The sequence below is a fragment of the Rattus norvegicus genome, chromosome 14, assembly GCF_021556685.1.
Source record: "Rattus norvegicus strain SHRSP/BbbUtx chromosome 14, alternate assembly SHRSP_T2T, whole genome shotgun sequence".
NCBI classification, from domain to species: Eukaryota; Metazoa; Chordata; class Mammalia; order Rodentia; family Muridae; genus Rattus; species Rattus norvegicus.
This window is the reverse complement of record NC_141547.1, coordinates 33,667,881-33,687,691: the sequence shown is the minus strand read 5'-3', so window position 1 is coordinate 33,687,691 and position 19,811 is coordinate 33,667,881. Positions and strand designations below refer to the sequence as shown.

Sequence of the window (19,811 nt, the reverse complement as noted above, 5' to 3'; positions counted from 1 at the left end):
GCAGAGGAACAAGATGGAGGACGCCTGCTATGCTACTCCTTTCTTACCCAAACTGTGGTGCCTTACGCAACCTTTATAAACCCACGTTCCCTTCTAGTCAGTAGTAAAAACACACCTCTGCAGGCCCCTCCTTGGATCAGGGTGTCTCTGGAGGTTTAAGTATGGTTCTAGCTAGGACTTCTGCATCTCTGTGCTCAACTACAAAAAGGGTCATTTATGTGGCTGTTGGTAGTCCCCAGGTCTCAGTCGACTGTTGGTCCCAGTCATGCGTTCTTTGCCACATGAATGCCACCTCAGAAGTAACATCCCCTTACCTGAGACCGACCAGAAACCTCAGCCATATGCTACAGTGTGTGTGTGTGTGTGTGTGTGTGTGTGTGTGTGTGTGTGTGTGTGTGTTAGGGCAAGGCATCTTATCCCACCCAAAAAGAATTGAGTATGCAAGTCACGAGTGCCAGGAGACCATGGGAGCCATTGTGTACTATAGATCTGCCACTGAGAAGTTGCTGTAGCTAGACCGTTGATGCTACAACCTTAATATGCAGTGGAAATAAAACAACCATTTTTTGAAGATGTTTCTTTATTCTTGAGAATTTTATACAGATTTTCATATCTAACCCCAACTTTCATCTTCCAATGCCCCCCAAATCCTGGGACTACAACAACCACCCTCATCATATCGTTTTCTTAAATGACCCATTAGCTCTAACTAATGTTGCCCACATGTGCCATCCTGGAACACAGGAATCTTCCCAATGACCACATCTCCCCCAACTGAATGTTTCCTCATCTGCCTCTACCAACTGCCAAGAGCTTCTTAGTAAGAGGGAGGATGCACTATTTTGAAGCTCAGTTTGCGCTCGAGTGCCAACGTGTATTCTGATCAATAGCGCTGAGTTTGTTTCTCACTCAAGATTTCCTTTAGTGAGAGCTGTTCGATAAGCATTTTCCGGAATGGAGTCCCAGAAAGACCTCTGTTGTGTAGCAGTTTCTTCAAAGATTAAAACTTCCCATCTGGGAGGGAAGCTTCTTAAGACTCAGGATGTTCCAGAAGAAGAGAGACAACGAACTGTTGGAAGGAGATTAGACATTCTGCCCTCCAGCAAAGCTCTTTAAGCTCGGGAAGTAAATAACTCAATAGCTTCAGGAAGTCACTGAAACTGACCAGATTGTCCAGGCCCTGCTGTCCCCGAGTGTGTGTAAGCAGCCAAGATGGGTGAGAGATCTTCTCAAACTGAGCTGACCAACCAAAAGAAACGGAGACCAGCTGAGAAAAGAACCATGCGAGGAAGGACATTATGTGACATTGTCTAGAAGAAGCAGAAACCCGTCTGAGTGGCCTGGAAGAGGCTCACACAGACTGAGCCCACCCAGAGAGGACACTGTCCAACCTGTTGAGCTGCTTGCAGGCTGTACAGTGTGCTCCTGCTTTCCCAGCTTTGGTGGATGGTTGCCCATGCTGGAGCGGGGCTTTGGTGATACCTCGGAGAGTCATTTCTGTTCCTGTAGACAGTTCCTTACCCATACTCCTATGAGTAACTCACTGGCTACTTATAAATAAAGCCCACTGATTTGCTAGGTTGGTCTTTGGCGGTACCCTTGCTTTGACCGGTTGCTGCTTCCCTGTCTGGGAAGTTTGTTCATGTATCCCCAAGAATAACATCACAAGGCCTTCACCTACAGCTTCCTTTCCAAAAACCTCCAGGACTAGTTTGTGAGAATCCTTTGGTCCTACCTATTCTGAGATAACGTGGTGTGCCATGTCTGTCCACAGGAAGTTGGAGTCCAGGAGTCAGTCAATTTTCCTGAGAACTGGACCCATCAGAAACAAGAGCAGGTCTGTATGGACGTGTAAAAGTAAGGAAGCCAGCTTGCAAGGGAGAACAGGCTGAGGTAGCTATGTAGAGACGAGCCTGCAGAGGGGGCTCAGTCCCAGGGTTCCTGTCCCAGGCCTTCTGAAGCCGGCTGGGTCCTCACCCCCAGGTATATGAGATGCTTCTGTGTGTGGTTCCAGAAATATGCCCTTCTCTTCCCATCACCAAAAAGTCTCCACCAGCTGAAATGGATTTCAGTTCTCATGACTAAACAATCCCTAACTAGGAAAGGCCTTTACCATTTGTGATCTTTTGGTATCCAGACTAGCATTGTCTCGACCAGCTCTCAAAGACTCAGCGTCGTTTTCACCAGCTCCCAGAAGCTCAGCACTGTCTTAATCAGCTCACAGCACCCTTTCCTATACTCCACCAGAAAAACAATGAAGTCTTTCTAGAAAACACATAGGGAGGGGACAAGCAGACCCACTGGAAAAGAACCAGGCAAACAAAGGACATTGCATGACATGTGTGTGCCTGTGATGTGGGTCATTGTTGTATTGGAGGTCAACAAATGGTTCCTTAGTTGTCAGGGATCAAAGGACTCTTGCCTTTCCCGGCCCCCATGAGCTCACACAGTGCTGTATTCACTGAGTTATCTTTGCTACTGGGTTGATAGGAATTGACCCAGGCCTCATCCCTGAAGTGGCTTTGCTCCTGCTCCCTCGGAATCCCCTAACGGCTCTGGGGTCTTGTCTGTCGCCACACTCCCTCTGTGAGCTACTTTCTGTCCAGCTTGTTTACTTGGGAATCCAGGCCAGGGTGCCGGGATGTTGTATTTTCCTTTCAGCAGAATTCTGCGCTCCCTTTCTTGAGTCACAGTCCACATTCCTTCGATGCCTCTTTTGAGCTCATGGGGTGTTTTGCTGCAAGGCCATTGGCTGCATAAGCCCAGGAAGGCTTTGTCCTCAACCTTGTTCTAGGAGTTGACCCCCTGGAACAGAGGGGGCAAAGTGAGAATGGTAAACAGGAAGCCAGCAGGCCTGGCTTAGCCTGGGGATCAGAAAACAGCAGATACCGCACTTGGGCCCGGAGCCGGATCATAACCGTCTGGAGTCACAGCATCTTCCAGGCTGGTTCAGGCTGTGTTCTTAGCAGTTTGGGATTGTCAGTCCCACAGGAAGAATCTGTCCTAAGACACTGCTGACTCAAGAATGTTGTGGTTTCAAAGGTTACTGTGTTAGACAAACAGATCAAGGAAGGCAGGGAGACTTAGATCGTGAGACTGGCCAAGAGATGGGCCTGCCCATCACCACCTGTATCAACTGCTGCCTTCTCGGCTGCCTCACAACCCCAGTCCTCCTGCCCTCCTCAGCTCTAACTGCTCCCCTCTTTCAGCATCAGTATCCCCATGGCAAAAACAAAGTGCTTGAGGATAGGTCCCCTCTGTCCGCAAGAGTTTATGACCCTGAGTGGCTGACACACAGCAGGAGTTGAACAACTATTTGCTGAATGAATGAATGAATGAGTGAATGAATGAATGAATGAGTGAGTGAGTGAATGAATGAGTGAATGAATGAATGACTTTCTCTAAGGCTGACTGTTCTCCTATCGTATTTCTTTTTCAATTGCCTGCGGCTCACGATGGGAATGTTCTCTTCCAGTTGTGCCCACCGATTCCTTTTGAGTATCAGGTCCAAGGCCACGTCTGCAGCCAGGCATTGTGGAACAGAGCTGAGCTTCCTAGGAATCCAGAAGTGCCCTTTTGTAAGGAACAGGCCAGCGGGTATAATAGATTATATGGAAGACAAGAGTTGAGAGATGGAATGTTGAGAACAGAAAGGCTTAAGCAGAGAGGGTCATGGGAATATAGCGGAAGCCATCAGATGTGAGGGAGGACTAGATGCCAAGGGAGGATGACTGGAGAGCCACACGGAAACCTACTATCCCACAATCCAATTGTAAAAATAATTGAAGGGATAGTACACAACACATGAAAGGTTTCAGGGAATACTGGCTGTTAAAGGATTAAGTGGCCCCGCAGGTTTCAGTCCTAGGTCACCCTCTGAAACTACAATGGAAAGACCCGATTGCTGAAGAAACCATGCACTTTGACTGCAGAATCTAGAAAAGCCAACGTCAAACTGGTCAGGATGCTTCTTCATTGCCAGCTAGCTTTCATCGTGCCCAAAAATGCTATAAGGACTGCAGAAGGAGGTCATCAATGGTCTGGCCCTGCGTGTTGCAGCCCTGGCCTGTCAGGCAAGCTTGGCCCACTGGTACAATAGTACTTGAGTCTTACGGAGTTACTAACAGATTTCAGATTGGATCTGAGGTCTGCTCCACAGAAGGAAGTTTCATGCTTAATTTTTATAATCCTACTCAAAGCCCATAGCTGGGGATTTTGCTACATGGTCATGCTGTCAAAAATGCTTTCTAGATGTTTGTGTTTATGCCCATTAATCTGGGCTGCTCTTGGCCTTGGTCAGAGAAGGTTTTCTGCAGTGGTCAGAGGCAATGGAGGGACGGAGCACTGCTGCAAGTGCTGAGGCTGAGAGGCTGAGCATGCAGCCCTAAGGGCTCGTATGGCAACACCCCCTCACCCTCACTAAGGCTCTGGAACATCTCAGAGGGAGAACGACTTTAAGAGGCACAGGATGGGGCAGAACGAAGCACTGTCACACCCATGGACACGGCACAGCTGTCACACTCACAACAGTTGAGCTTACCTGCACAAGATCTCCACGAAATCAAGCCAGCCAAATGCTGGGATCATGGATAGGTGGTCTCCAGACTCCACCCCTATCTGAAGAGTTGTTGGCAGTTGATAGCGGCTGGGGACAATGTGGCTACAGGTAGGATTTCATGTTCACATGGCTTGGTCCCACACCCAAGCATATATGGGCAGCACTGACAGCACCTAGTGGGGGAGGGGATCATGAAGCTGGGGCGGTACATTTTTAGGAAGGTTATAGAGAAATTATAGGAAGGAAGTGAGGGAGATATATGATTATGATTATATTTAATTGTATGTGTGTGTTTATTATCGAGAGGTGTGTATTTAACATTGTGTGTTTGTTCTTAAGAATAAATAAGAATCTTTAAAAATAGCCAGGTTATATGTGCAAATCCTGGAAGCCCCAGAGTCAGGATCCAGCATCCTCCCATGCCCGCTCAGTCCCCTCACCTGCTATATTTTGAAGGTGAAATGATGTAACCAGACACTTGTTGAGTTCACACACAGCCCCTGATGCTCCTGAATGGGGGTGTCTTCTCGCCCTCTCTTGAGCACCCACATTTCATTGCATCTCTTTAGAAACTTCAAGTTGTTTCGAGCATTCTTGCCGTGCTTGCACGGGTGGTGTTTTCCTGTGCAGAGTCTCCATCAACTCAGCACTTTACAAATACAAACTCTGAAGAGCCTTTGTGGGGTACTTCTGTGCACAGTACTCGGATGAAGAAAGGTTACACACAGGAGAGAAAGCTGTGACACGGAAACACACAGGTGACGAAAAAAATCCATTTCAGCATCTCGCATCCTGAGATGCTGCTTCCTGCTAGAATGAGCTATCTTCTGTGAATCAGAAGCTCAGTTCAAGGGCAGCTGGCGGAGGGGCACAAGGCAACCCCAGGCAGCAGAGTTGGCACAGGAAGAAAAGGACCTGCCCCTTCCTGGGACAGGGACCCCCAGGAAAGACGTGCGTGATAAACACTAGTGTGTGTCTGCAATCTGGCTTTTATCCCTTCAAAGGCTCCTGGGCTGAGGGCAATTAACAGTGCTGGGGTAGCCAAGAAACTGCCCTGTGAGGATAAACAGGCTGACAGGACATTTATACAGCAGCCTCAGCAGAGTCCTGGTTCTCAAGCACGGAATCGAGGAATCGTCTAGAAGGAAGCACGGACTGCAGGAGGTGCCTATTGTCCTCTATCTAGGCTGCCTTTCTTCTGCACGTGACATCCTGGTTCCATTTAAGGAAGGGCTGGATGATTCTTTGGGACCTCAGGGCAGCAGTGACAGAAGGACCGTCACAGTGTCCCCACCAAGGCTCTTTTATAGGAAGCAGAAGCAGTGGTCGAAATTTCCCCCCTCGACTTTTTGAAGATGCAGTTGACAATCCCCAGCCCTGGGTGACCATTATTCTCCTCTGGTTGTATAGACTCAGCCAGTCACAGTATACATAGACGTGAGATTGTGCAGCCTCTGGGCTTCTGCATCTGGCTTACTTCACTTAGCATAATATACTCCAGGTTCATCACACATCCAGGTTCATCACACAAATGGCTGTGATCCCCTCTTCTATTTTTTTTTTTCTCCAGAGCTGGGGACCGAACCCAGGGCCTTGTGCTTGCTAGGCAAGCGCTCTACTACTGAGCTAAATCCCCAACTCCGATCCCCTCTTCTATTAAAGGCCAAATAATATCCCAGTGTGCGTGTGTGTGTGTGTGTGTGTGTGTGTGTGTGTGTGTGTGTATGTGCACGCAGGTGTGTGTCTGTGTCTGTGCATGCGTGTGTGTGTCTCTCTCTGTGTCTGTGTGTGTGCATGTGTGTGTGCATGTGTGTATGTGCACGCACGTGTGTGTTTGTGTCTGCACATGCATGTGTGTGTCTATGTGTGTGTATTGCACGCATGTGTGTGTCTGTGTCTGCGCATGTGTGTGTGTGTGTGTCTGTGTCTGTGTCTGTGTCTGTGTCTATGTGTGTGTGTGCCCATGGTCAGGATTCCATGGGGAGCCAGCTGATCCTTCCCTGGGTGCCAGGCAGGCAGATCCTGGCCCTGGAATGCTCAGCACCTGAGAGAACTCAGTTCTTGCAGAGGACCAGAGTCCTCTTATGATGGTTTTCAGCAGCCTCTAACCCCAGTTCCAGGGGAGCCAACTCTCTCTTCTGACCTCCATGGGTTCCTACACGCACATGTGTGTGGTGCACATACTCAGTCAGGCACACATACAAGCATACACATACATTTTGAGGAAACCAAACAAATCACTATTTTAAGGCAGGCTGACTTGCGGTGCAGCAGTGGCACCCCCACCTACCAACTGTCATAGGTGACAAGTGTCTGACCTGTCTAAGGCTCGCCTTCCCTTCTCTGGAATGGGTTTAAGGTCACAGGGTTCCCTTGCTGGGATTCTCATTAGGATCAGCAGCCTGAGCACACGTCCACCTGTCAAGTACTGTCAGTGAAGGCGGCTGGCGTGGCCATCACTAAAGCCTGAGGCTGAGCGTTGTGGGGGCACACTCCTGCAGTGCCCGTGCTCAGAAGAATGGAACAGACAGATTCAAGTTCAAAGCCACCCTATCTCCAAGAGACAGACAGGCAGTCAGAAAGAGGGAGAGAGGGAGAAAGAAAGAGGAAGTGGAAGAGAAAGAGAAAAGAGAGCCCCTCCCTCCTGAAAAAGAAAGTGAAACCTATGTTCTGTAGTTCTTTCCCTGAGAAAGGAAAAGGGTCACTCTTTAGAGCCCCAGAGAGGGGGTATCCCGAGGCCACGCAGCTGCCTTTCCTATGTGACAAGGCTATAACTCTCCAGGGGTGGACAGACAGTTACTACACTGACTACGGCGATATCCAGGCTTCAATGCGGGTCAAGACCTATTACAGGGTGTGTGTTACATGTGACTTATTGTAGTTTGGTTATATTCAGACAAAGCTGTGTAAAAAAAGATACAATGAAAAGAATACATTTTTAGAAGCGAAAAGGCAAAAACGGACAGTGATGTCTAGGCAGATGAGCACAGTAGACAGATACAGGTGGGCAGAGACTCCCAAGTGAGGCAGCCCTGTTCACACACAGCTCTGGTGCTATCAGGCCCCCCCCCCATCTACCCAGAGTCTTTGTTCTGTAACCCCCATGCCAAATCCCATCTCCTTTCAGAAGTCTCTGTGGACCCCTTGACCTCTCTGCAGTGGAACCCACTTGGGACACTAAAGTATCATGGCACGCACCATAGTTTCTCAGATGATGCCTGTGACCTCTTATGTTCTTTTGATTTATTATTTAAACTGCTAAGCTTATAGATTTGTAGTTACGCTAAGCCTCTAAAAAGCATGACGCACGTTCCTTGTATCTTTGAGCCTACGCTGTGTGGTGGCTACCCCTTTGGTGCAGAACAAGTTCTAAGCCCAGGCTTGACTCTTATCACCACAAACTCCTGGTCAAACGCTGTCAAACGCTTCTTGATGTGGCCAGACTATCAGCCGCACTTTGCTGTAGGTTCCACAGAAGGATTCCATTCCTGCTATCTCCCTTGCGTACCTCAGGGATGGCTTTCCATGAGTCCATAAAGACTCTGAGACTTGAGAGACCCACATGCTAACATGAGTACAGTAGAATTTCAAACACTTGTTCCAGTTCTTTCTATATATCAACAATATATTCCTAAGTCCCAGCCGAGCACGGGCCTTGGAATGCAAGGTGCTTGGAAACAGCTCTGAGACAACAGCGAGTGAAGCCAGTACCACCCATTTCCTTAAGCCCTTTCATTCCTGTTTGCTTCTTTTTAGTTTTCCCAGAAGCCCACTGGTGTCCAATAATTCATCTCCCAGAAAAGGATTGACATTTATAACCGCACCCCGTCCTGAAAATGGAGGCGCTATCTGGGGTCTAGGGACATGCTCCTTACACGCTGACGTCTCAGACAGCGAGCGGCCTCAGCTTGCTGCCTGGGAGTCAGCTGCACGCATCTCCACCTCTGAGCGAGAGCTGAGGAGGAGAGTCAGTAGGACAACTCCAAGTGTCCTCTTCCTGTTTGAGAGAGTCCTGGCAGGTCTCTGAAGACCTGCAGCTTGTTTATGTCCTCAGTCCCGGGCTCCCTGCCACTATCCATTTCAGAACCAGAGCTGCCCTGTTTAGTATTAAGCTCTTCCCACCCCGCCACCACCCCAGTGAACGGAGGGCCAGGGATGGGCTCCATCGTGGTTGCTGCCTGCCAGGGAAGCAGGGACTGGGATGACCACAGGGACCATCCCTAGGGAAGCAGGGAGGGGCATCGTGTTTTCTGCTTATCTGATGTTTAATATAAGACAGAGCAGGGCTTTTTGAGTAGGAATTAAAAATACAGGAACATTTAGGGGAAAGCGCTCTTTCCCCCAAACGATCTTTGTGGCTTTGTTTCTCTTTCTAGATGGCAATTTAAGGCTGAATGGATGTTATCATCCTAGCCTGTTTTCATGCCATGAGTGTATTTCTTTAGAGAAGTGAGTGTTTGGGAGGACAGAGGCAAAGAACGAGTGCCTTGTGGACAATGTCAGGAACTGTTAGAGAGAATGTACAGTAACCAAAGAGCGATGGAGGAAGGTCTGAATTACAGAGGGCGGCGGTGAGTCCTCCAGAAGCACCAACATGTTGGGAGGCCTCTGGCTTGGGAAGTTCAGTGCAGATTCATTAGTTTTAGTTTAATTGCATGAAAACCTTGTCATTGCCCTCAGGGCAGATAGTACACACGATACACACATGGTACATACATTACACAGTACACACACAGCACACACACACAGTGTATATACAGTACACACAGTACATACGCACTACACACAGTACACACACATGGTACACACAGTACGCACATGGTACATACATTACACACAGTGTATACACAGTATACACAGTACATACACACACTACACACAGTACATATACATAGTACATACCGTATACACACATAGTACACACAGTATACACAAGATACCTACATTAAACACAGTGTATTCACAGTACATACACAGTACACACACACTATACACAGTAGAAACATAGCCCACACACACAGTACACAGAGTACATACACATAGTACATATACGGTACACACAGTACACACACACTATACACAGTACATACATAGCCCCCACACACTGTACACAGAGTACATACACATAGTACACACACAGTACATATACGGTACATACAGTACAAACAGCACACACACAGTACACACAGTAATAGAGTACACACACAGTACACACACAGTATATACACACAGTACACACATACATAATACACAGTACACACACAACACACAGTACACACAGAATACATAGCATCCTCTTCTGTCCAGAGGCTCATCCTACACATTCACATACACAGTGGTCACATACATCTTTCTTGGTATCAGTCTCAGTTTTGCTCTGGCAGCCTGTGTCCCCCCCCAACTCCCAGCACATACACAGTATACACAGTACACACATAGCATACACACAGTACACATAATATACACACAGTATGCATACAGTATATACACATGGTTCACAGACACAGTATAGACACACAGTACACACAGTAATATAGGTACACACAGTACAAACAGCACACACAAAATACACAAAATACACAGTACACACACATAGTACAAACACACAATATATACAGTACACACACACATAATACATACACACAGTATACACAGTACACACACACAGTATACACAGTACACACACACAGTACATTCACACAGTATACACGGTACACACACACACACAGTACATGCACACAGTACATACACACAGTATACACAGCACACACACATAGTATATACACGCAGTATACACAGTACCCACACACAGTACATACACACAGTATACACAGTACACACACACACAGTACATGCACACAGTACATACACACAGTATACACAGCACACACACACACATAGTACATACACACAGTATACACAGTACCCACACACAGTACATACACACAGTATTCACAGTACACACACACAGTACATGCACACAGTACATACACACAGTATACACAGCACACACACACATAGTACATACACGCAGTATACACAGTACCCACACACAGTACATACACACAGTATACACAGTACACACACACACACACACACACATACACTATACACACATAGTACACGCACATAGAACACACAGCTTCCTCTTCTGCCCAGAAGCCCATCCTCCACACACACATACACAGGAATCATATACATTTTTCTCGATATCAGTCTCAGTTTTGCTCTGGCAGCCTGTGTCCCCCACAACTCCCAGCACATACACACCATTTAGGGAAAAAGACCCCTCACTCAGGTCCAAGTAGGCAATACTGCTTCTTAATTGAAGCTAATCATCCTGCAGTTGTCATACTTATCATCCACAGGTCTCATATTTGTGAATATAACAGCTGCGGACTAAAAATAATTTGGAAAACACTTGCCTCCAACCTGACCATGCGTAGACTTTTTCTTCCTTGTTATTGTTACCTCAGCAGTATAGTACAGCCATTGCATACACAGTATTTCCTATTTGGTATTATAAGTAGTTGAGAGATAATGTGAAGTTTGCAGAAGATATGAAAATACAATATTATTTTATACGAGGGACCTGAAAACTTGTGGATTTGGGTATCTGAAAACTTGTGGTTTGGGTAGGAATGGCCCCCATAGGCTCATATATTTGAATGCTTGGTCATTAGTTGTGGTCTGGTTGAAGGGAGTGTGTCACTATGGGTGGGCTTTGGAGTTTCTAATGCTCAAGTCAGGCCCAGTGTTCCTCACTCCTTCCTGCTACCTGCAGATCTGGATGTAGAACTCTCAGCTCCTCTCCAGCATGTTTGTTACTGTGCTTCCTGCCATGATAGTAATGGACTAAACCTATGAAACTATAATCAAGCCCCAATTAGATGCTTCCTTTTATAAGAGTTGCTGTGGTCATGGTGCCTCTTGATAGCAACAGAACACTGACTAAGACAGTATCCAAGAGAAATCTCAGTACCAATCCCTTACAGATTCGGGGAGAAGTTAATTCCTTTCCTGTGCTATAGACTGTATGTGGCCACATCTCCAAAACTAATAGCTGGAACCTTGAAGACAATTTGCTGGGGATTCCAGAAAATGTTTCCCCTAGACTCTGTAGACACGGGTACACAGGGGGAAACATGCTGGCTGGGCATGTGTTTTCTACATGAAATTCTGACAGCTTCCTCAACCCCTGTGCCACTCAGAGAGGAAATTGTGGGCACTGTGATTAGAACAGAATGAAAGGCTATGAAATAACCCAGTCCTCATGACAGACCGGTAGCTAAATGCGTCCTGCAACCTTCCCTATCAGAGTGTTGTGTTTAGTGAGGTAGTAACTCCCTGTCCATTCGCCAGTTCCAGCTGACTCTTCAGTCTCTTGCAGTTAGATGTCTAATGGTAAGAGATTACACACACACACACTCACACACGCACTCACACACACTCACACACACACTCACACACATACTCACACACACTCAAACACACACACTCACACACTCACATACACACACACTTACACTCACACACTCACACACACATACTCACACACACTCATATACACACACTCACACATACATGCACACACTCACACACACTCACACACACTCACACACACTCCACACATACTCACACACACTCACACACTCACACACACTCACACTCACACACACACTCACACGCACACACGCACACACCTAACAGACTATATCTAACAACCTGACCCATCACATGACTGCCTGCATACTTGGTCAAACTCTGCTTTGTCACTTCCAAATGTCCTTTTGGCCCCCATCAAGCCATGCTTCCTCCGTGTCCCAACTTAACTCCCACTAACTCTAGCCACATGCTTGCCAAGGGGCACAGGTCATTGTCCCACAGACATGTCTCAGTTCCACATTTGCCAAAGGCTATAGGTCCACGGAGCCTGTGTTTCCATCTCAGCTCTGTCACACATACAATAGTCTTTATAAAAGTAATTTCACTCCTCTAAATTTTGGCATTCTCACATGTAAATCAGGGGGAATGTCTCATCTCTTAGAAGACTTTAAAAACGAAAGATCTATGTGTGCTGGCACACGCCTGGATTCCCAGCGCTCAGAAGGACGAGGCAGGAGAACCAACAGTTCAGGTGCAGCCTGGTCTGTGTTAAAAGACCCCGTCTGAAAGAAAAGGAAGAAAATAATAATTTAAATGAGGCAATGTCGCAAAGAGCAAAAGTCAGTGTTTGATGTATAGTAAGTGACCTGTAGCCCCAGCCTAAACAAGTAATAAGTATTGAATTGAAATTAGTAATTACTTTGGGTTGATTGGGTTGTTCAAATAGCAGTGGGGCATCGATGCCACCACATCAGTGCAGCTGCAAGGACACATGGTAATAACTAGCCCACTGCCCTATAATCGGATGCTTTGTACAACATATTTCTTACTCCACAAAGAATGCTTGATATTTTTTTTTCTTTTTCTTGTGCTGGGGTGGAATCCAGACCTTCAAGTATTCTACCACTGAGCCACATGGCCAGCCCAAAAGAACCTTCTTAAAATGTCAACATAATTCCCATTTTCCTGAAGCAACTGAGGAAAGAGAGCCTTGATCAGTACCTGGGCTTGAAAACCAGGCCACCGAGATCCAAGTCCTAACGGCAGGCACCATCTCTCAATCACATCCCTCCAGCCCACTGCTCCTCACTGCTCTCTGCTGCCCACGTTTTGTGAATAGCTTGGTGACTAGCTTGGTGGCTTGATTTCTCTCCATGCAAACGGTCCGTGTTTCTGAAAGCATTTCTACGTTGGGGAGAGGAGAGGACAACCAGCCTGGTGGTGCAGTGTGCCTTCTGTGGGTGACTGGCTTTGTGCAGCACCAATAGAAACAGCTCCCAGACTTGTTAGTAAGCTTAGCATCCATGCCACTTCTTAGCCTTTCATTGTTCAGCCAGAGGTGAGAGCCTGTGATAAGGCCTCGTTGATGAGGTTTGTGTGACTAGAAGTGGACATGTGTTATTAACACTGTTTACCACTTACCGAGTGTCAACGGGGGCTCATTAGGTGACTGTCAAAAGATGCTCGTTCAAACAGAGAAGCAAGGAGTGGGTGGTTCTGGTTCAGAAAAATAGAAATAGACCAAAAAATAAATAGGAAAATCTCCTGGAGTGTCAACACCAAAGAAACGGCTGAGTTTAGCGATGAGTTTTAAGGCTTAAAAACCTTTATCCAGGTCAGCTCTTACTAACATTCTTACATGATAGCCCAAGCTTTCATTGTCAACTCGCAGATTAAGAAATGCTAAGAAGTTGGTGCCAGTAGGATTGACTGAAGGAGCTGGGAGCAGGAAGATCACAAGTTCAAGGCTAGCCTGGGCCACGTGCTTTTATACCTGACATGATTCCATCCTGCCAGTCTGTTCTGAGGAATGGTGGGCAGTTTTCCCTGCCCGGCTTCTCTTACGCTGAGGTGCACACCTCCACATCAAGGAAACCTAAGCATAAACAAGCTGTTGTTTTCTTAAGATACATATATTGGGTATTATGATAGCAGCAATGCAAATTTCAGCCACGTGCAACCAAGTGTTTAAGAATCTCTTCCTTCTGCTCTAGCATCTACCATGGTCAACCACAGGGCTACTCGAACACAAAGGCTGGGTTCTTTGGGGTGGGCCAACACAGCACCCTGGATCCTTTCAGGTGGTCACACTTTAAGGATTTCTGGGCTAAACAGAGCTAATTAACTTGATTTAACTCAGTTACTGCCTCTTCATTTTTCTCATCATTGTGAGAAACCCAACCAGAACCTTAAGACAGGATGGATTTTGCCTCACAGTCCAAGGGAATACAGCCCATCATGTTGGAGAAGGCACAGCAAAAGCACTTCTCTGGCTTCTCCTTTTTTCCTTTTTTCCTTTTAAATCCATCCGTTCAGGACCCCAGTCCATTGATTAACATCAGATACATTCAGGTTGAGTCTTGGGTTAAAATTCTCAGAAAACTCCCACAGACACGCCCAGAGATGTGTCTCCCAGGTGGTTCCAAATCCACTCATGTTAACAGTGCTTCCGTGGCTCCTCACGGAGGACACTTTCTGGTGCTCATTTTCTTATTTCTTTTTTAACTTTTTATTGACTCTGTGAATTTCGCAGCCTGTGCCCCAATCCAACCTCATCTCCCTGTCCCTTCATATCCACCCTCTGCCCTTGCAACCTCCCTCCCAAAAGAAAACAAAAAATAAAAAACTAAATAAACAAACTGCATCTTGCTGTGGAAGCTGCAGTGTGTCATGGTGTGTCACACCTTTTTGCCCAAACAGCTTTACTTATAAATGTCTATTGCAATAAGCCATTGGTCTGGTTTGAGACCTCTAACTTTCTGCTTCTAGAAAGCTGAGACAGGTTTTACCTAAAAGGTCAAGACTCCGGATGCCGCCAGGCCTCTCAGCAGCACAAGCTGGAAGACAGTGCATCGATTCCTTGAAAGTTCTGAAGAAAAATGATTGTTACCATAGTGATTCCTTGAAAGTTCTGAAGAAAAATGATTGTTACCATAGTGACAACTCCATAAAATAGAGTGACACAGTGACACTCCGGCAATCCCAGCACCTGGAAAGCTGAGGCTTCATGAGTTCAAGGCCACCTTAGATACCCGGTGAGAATATATCTCAAAAAAAAAACTAAAATTACTGTACTGGCTGGTTTTATGTGTCAACCTGACATAAGCTGGACTTATCACAGAGAAAGGAGCCTCAGTTGAGGAAAAGCCTCCATGAGATCCAGCTGTAAGTCATTTGCTCAAGGAGGGCGAGAGCGCAGTCGATTGTAGGTGGTGCCATCCCTGAGCTGGTAGTCTTGGGTTCTATAAGAAAGCAAGCTGAGCAAGCCAGGGGAAGCAAGCCAGTTAAGCAGCACCCCTCCATGGCCTCTGCATCAGCTCCTGCCTCCAAGTGCCTGCCCTGTGTGAGTTCCTGTCCTGACTTCCTTTGGCGATGAACAGCAATGTGGAAGTGTAAGCTGAATAAACTCTTTCCTCCCCAACTTGCCTCTTGGTCATGGTGTTTGTGCAGGAATAGAAACTCTGACTAAGACAAATTGGTACCAGCATAGTGGTGTATTCCCGTGACAACCTGACCATGTTTTGGGGAGGACTGTGGAAGGACTTTGGAACTTTGGGCTAGAAGAGCCATTGGGTGTTAAGAGCTCTGTGGGATGTTCTGTGGGAGCTTGGAAGATAATATTGAGAACAGTGCAGAAGATGGGAGGCCTGGCTTGTGAAATTTCAGAGGGAAGATTAAAGAGTCTTTTTGGGGCTGTTGCTGTTTTGATTGTGAAGATTCTGTGGTTTTGGTCAGCTGGGGCTGAAGAATCAGCTGTGATTAATAAGATATCAGCTGTGATTGATAAGATATCAGCTGTGATTAATAAGATATCAGAACTACTGAAGCGAAACCTTTGCTTTACTGGGATTAATGACGTTGGTCAGCTGGAGCTAAGAAATTAGCAGTAATTAAGAAGAGAGCAGCATCACTAAGGTGAAATCATCTGGGAAGTGTTTCCTGAGAGCTCATAGAAGCTGTGTTCCAGAGGCAGCCAAGGCTGTACCTCATGTTGGCAGCCAGACTCAGTCATGTATAAGAGTCACCCAGGTGGCACTGCTTTTGAAACATGAAGGGGTAGCAGCTGATGCTAGCCACTGTGAGAGACCAAGAGAGGTCATTGGTGAAGGTGCAGCCTCTGTGGTGGTTGAAGGCCCAGGACTGAAGGGTCACACAGAGAAGTTGAGGCTTAGCACCGTGAAAAGAGCCTATGAGAGGCTGTTTGTGAAAGTGCAGCCCAGTTGCAGCAGAAGACAGCAGAGTTTTGGAGATGCCAGTACCATGAGATGACCACCAAGAGCAGCAGCAGCAGTGGAGAACAGGCAGCTGCAGCCTAGAAGACAGTGTATGCTACAAAGGGCAGAGCTGGAGACGTGACCCAAGCCCTTGGAGGAACCGAGAAGATTGTGAATGGATCCGAGACATTGGACAGTTAGAGTTTGATTTTGCTTGTGACTGTGACTGTGACCTGATATTTTTCCATCTTGGAGGAAGAAAGTACTTTAGTAGAGCCCACAGTTGAGAGACATTGAATTGTAAAAAGACTTTGAATTTTAAAAGTCTTGGATATTTTAAAGGGATTGAAATTTTAATATGCAAAGACTGTGGAACTTTTAAAGTTATTTAGATCCTGGGGATCATAAGAAAGTAAGGGTTGAGGCTTCATAGTGATGTGTTTGTGTGTCAAGTTGACAAGGGGTCAGTTGTAATGGCTGGTTTTGTGTGTCAACTTCACACAAGCTGGATTTATCATAGAGACTGAGCCTCCCTTGAGGAAATGCCTCCATGAGATCCAGCTGTAAGGCATTTTCTCAATTAGTGATCAAGGGGGAGGGTCCAGCCCATTGTAGGTGGTTCCATCCCTGGGTTGATGGTCCTAGGTTCTATAAGAAAGCAAGCTGAGCAAGCCAGGGGAAGCAATCCAATAAACAGCACCCTCCACGGCTTCTGCATCAGCTCCTGCCTCCAAGTTCCTGCCCTGTGTGAGTTCCAGTCCTGACTTCCTTCGGTAATGAGCAGCAATGTAGAAGTGTAAGCTGAGTAAACCCTTTCCTCCCCAACTTGCCTCTTGGTCATTATATTTTGTGCAGGAATAGAAACCCTGGCTAAGACAATTACCAAGCAAACAAAATATTGTCAAGGTAGAATTCCATGTTGAGCACCTGAGAGGCTTTTTGGAATTCAAATTCTCAAAGAATGTTCCTGTGTGTACTCTTCTCCTCGGGGAGCCTTGGCAAACCAGGAGAGTAAAGCAAGAGAGGGACACGTGTGAACAGAAGGAGAAATGCCAAGAAGACGAGGTAAGGGTATGGGGGAAATGGTGAGGAGATGCCAAGGGCCAGGAAGGACGGGACCTTTGGGTCGTGCTCAGGGCTCTGTACAAGCAAAGAAAGTGGGGAACACCCAGAGTTGGACAAGATAAAGACAGGCAGCTGGAGAAAGATTTAAGAACATGATGGTTTCCGGGCAGTGGTGGTGCACACCTTTAATGCCAGCATTCAGGAGGCAGGAGGATCTCAAAGAGCTCAAGGCCAGGCCAGCCTGGTCTGTAGAGTAAGTTCCAGAACAGCCAGGGCTACACAGAAACAAAACAAAACAAAAAACAAAACAAAACAAAACAGAGAAACATGATAGTGACCTTGGGCAGTTCTGTGACCTCACTGGTTCCAGTTTCCACATGTAAATAAGAAGAATAGTCATTATTTTCTCATAGGGGTTTAAAGAGTTAATAAATTTCACAAAACACAAAACTACTGGCACAGAGTGAGCCTGTGCTGTGCTGTTTTAGGCTGGCTGAGAAAAAGCTTAAATCTACCATATGTGGGTGTGGCTCACCATATGTGAGTGTGGCTTATCATGCAGAAGGCTCAGTCTGTGGGCAATTTTTTTTGTCTACCCCTTTAATTTTTGTATTTAAAATATAATTTTGTGTTTTAGAGGAATGCATACATAGCTGCTTGTTCCCACTCAGATTTTATCAAACTCACATTTTTTCAGTCCTTTTAAAACTTACTTCAGTCTTCCCTCCCCTACTCCCTTCCTTCCTTCTTCTTTTCCTCTAGTCCTCCCTCTCTTCCTGCCTCCCTTCCTCTCTTCCTTTCTTCCTCCCCCTTTCTTCCTCCTTCCATCTCATCCATCCATCCATTCATACATCCTTTCTTCCTTCCTTCCTTTCCTCCTTCCTCTTCCTTCCTTTCCTCCTTCCTCTTCCTTCCTTCCTCTCTTCCTTCCTTCCTCTCTTCCTTCCTTCCTCTCTTCCTTCCTTCCTTCCTCTTCCTTCCTTCCTTCCTCTTCCTTCCTCTCTTCCTTCCTTCCTCTCTTCCTTCCTTCCTCTCTTCCTTCCTTCCTCTCTTCCTTCCTTCCCCTTCCTTCCGTCCTCTCTTCCTTCCTCTCTTCCTTCCTTCCTCTCTTCCTTCCTCTCTTCCTTCCTCTCTTCCTTCCTCTCTTCCTTCCTTCCTCTCTTCCTTCCTCTCTTCCTTCCTCTCTTCCTTCCTCTCTTCCTTCCTTCCTCTCTTCCTTCCTTCCTCTCCTCCTTCCTTCCTCTCCTCCTTCCTTCCTCTCCTCCTTCCTCTCTTTCTTCCTTCCTCTCTTCTTCCCTCCCTTCTCCTCCCTCCCTCCTCTCTTCCTTTCTCTGTTCCTCTCTCCCTTTATTTTTTTCTTCCTTCCTTTTCCCTCCCCCCTCCCCCTTCCTTCCTCCTTCCTTCCTTCCTCCTTCCTTCCTTCTTCCTTCCCTCCATCCCCCTCTTTCCCTTCTTCCTCCCTTCCTTCTTTCCCTACTACTCAGTTTGATAACTCAGCCTTCAGAGCCAAAGGAGAGCCTACTCCATGGTTCACATACCTCTCATTGGAAGCCACACTTGGAAGAACAGGAAACACCACAAAATGTTTTACAAGTCCATGGAGCTACTAAATGCAGTTTGTTTGTTTGTTTGTTTGTTTGTTCGTTTAATCTGGAAAGTCATACAATATGTTCTGATCACAGATCCCTTCCCTTCCTCCATCTTCTCCCAGATCCTCCCACATCCCCACCCATTCAAGTCTGCTCACTCTTTGTCTCTTTAGAAAACAAACAGGCAAAAAAAAAAAACAAAAAAAAAACAAAAAAAAAAAAAAAACACCTCAAGAAACACACAGAGAGACACATGTTAAACAAACAGAAAGGGGTTTGATTTCCAACAGGGGAACAGTGAATTAAATTAAAAGATACATCAGGGAATAAAACCAGTGATATAAAAACATGTAGTAACAGCACAAGATGTTCTGGAAGAAACCTAAATATTTCAGTGGATCTTGAAGCAGTGTTTAAGGTGTGTGAGAGAGAGGTGGCCTCTTCTCTCAGTCAGTCTGTCCCCTTACCCCACTTACCCCTGCCTTTCTTGGAACTTCTAGCGTGCTCCAAACCCGGCAACACTGTGGCTAGACTTTGCCTCATGGGAGCTGGCTTCTAAGCATGAGCGCTAGACTCTGGGGGAGACCCAAGCCCAGCCTTTTCACACGGCACGATGGCCACTGCCTCAGCGCCATCATCTTGTGTGTTCCAGGCTACGGTAAGGCCAGCCAAGCCCGCACTTGGAGTGAAGCTGGAGAAATTTATGCTGACACTTGGTTCCACATCTGGAAATGCTGAGAGGAAGCTACGGCCTGAACATCGTGGCCATTCCCTTCTCCA

At 46.6% G+C, this 19,811-nt stretch overlaps 1 long non-coding RNA gene across 1 annotated transcript; it reads right to left on the bottom strand.

Moving 5' to 3' along the window:
- Nucleotides 1–567: 567 nt before the first annotated feature.
- On the bottom strand, nucleotides 568–19,676 carry LOC134481742 (uncharacterized). The gene is made up of 8 exons (XR_015637395.1): nucleotides 19,508–19,676; nucleotides 14,953–15,032; nucleotides 13,938–14,039; nucleotides 13,586–13,660; nucleotides 12,574–12,726; nucleotides 4,999–5,295; nucleotides 4,541–4,731; nucleotides 568–2,805 (listed from the first exon to the last, which is right to left on the bottom strand). It is a non-coding gene; the product is annotated as an uncharacterized LOC134481742 (long non-coding RNA).
- Between the last annotated feature and the right edge of the window lie 135 nt (nucleotides 19,677–19,811).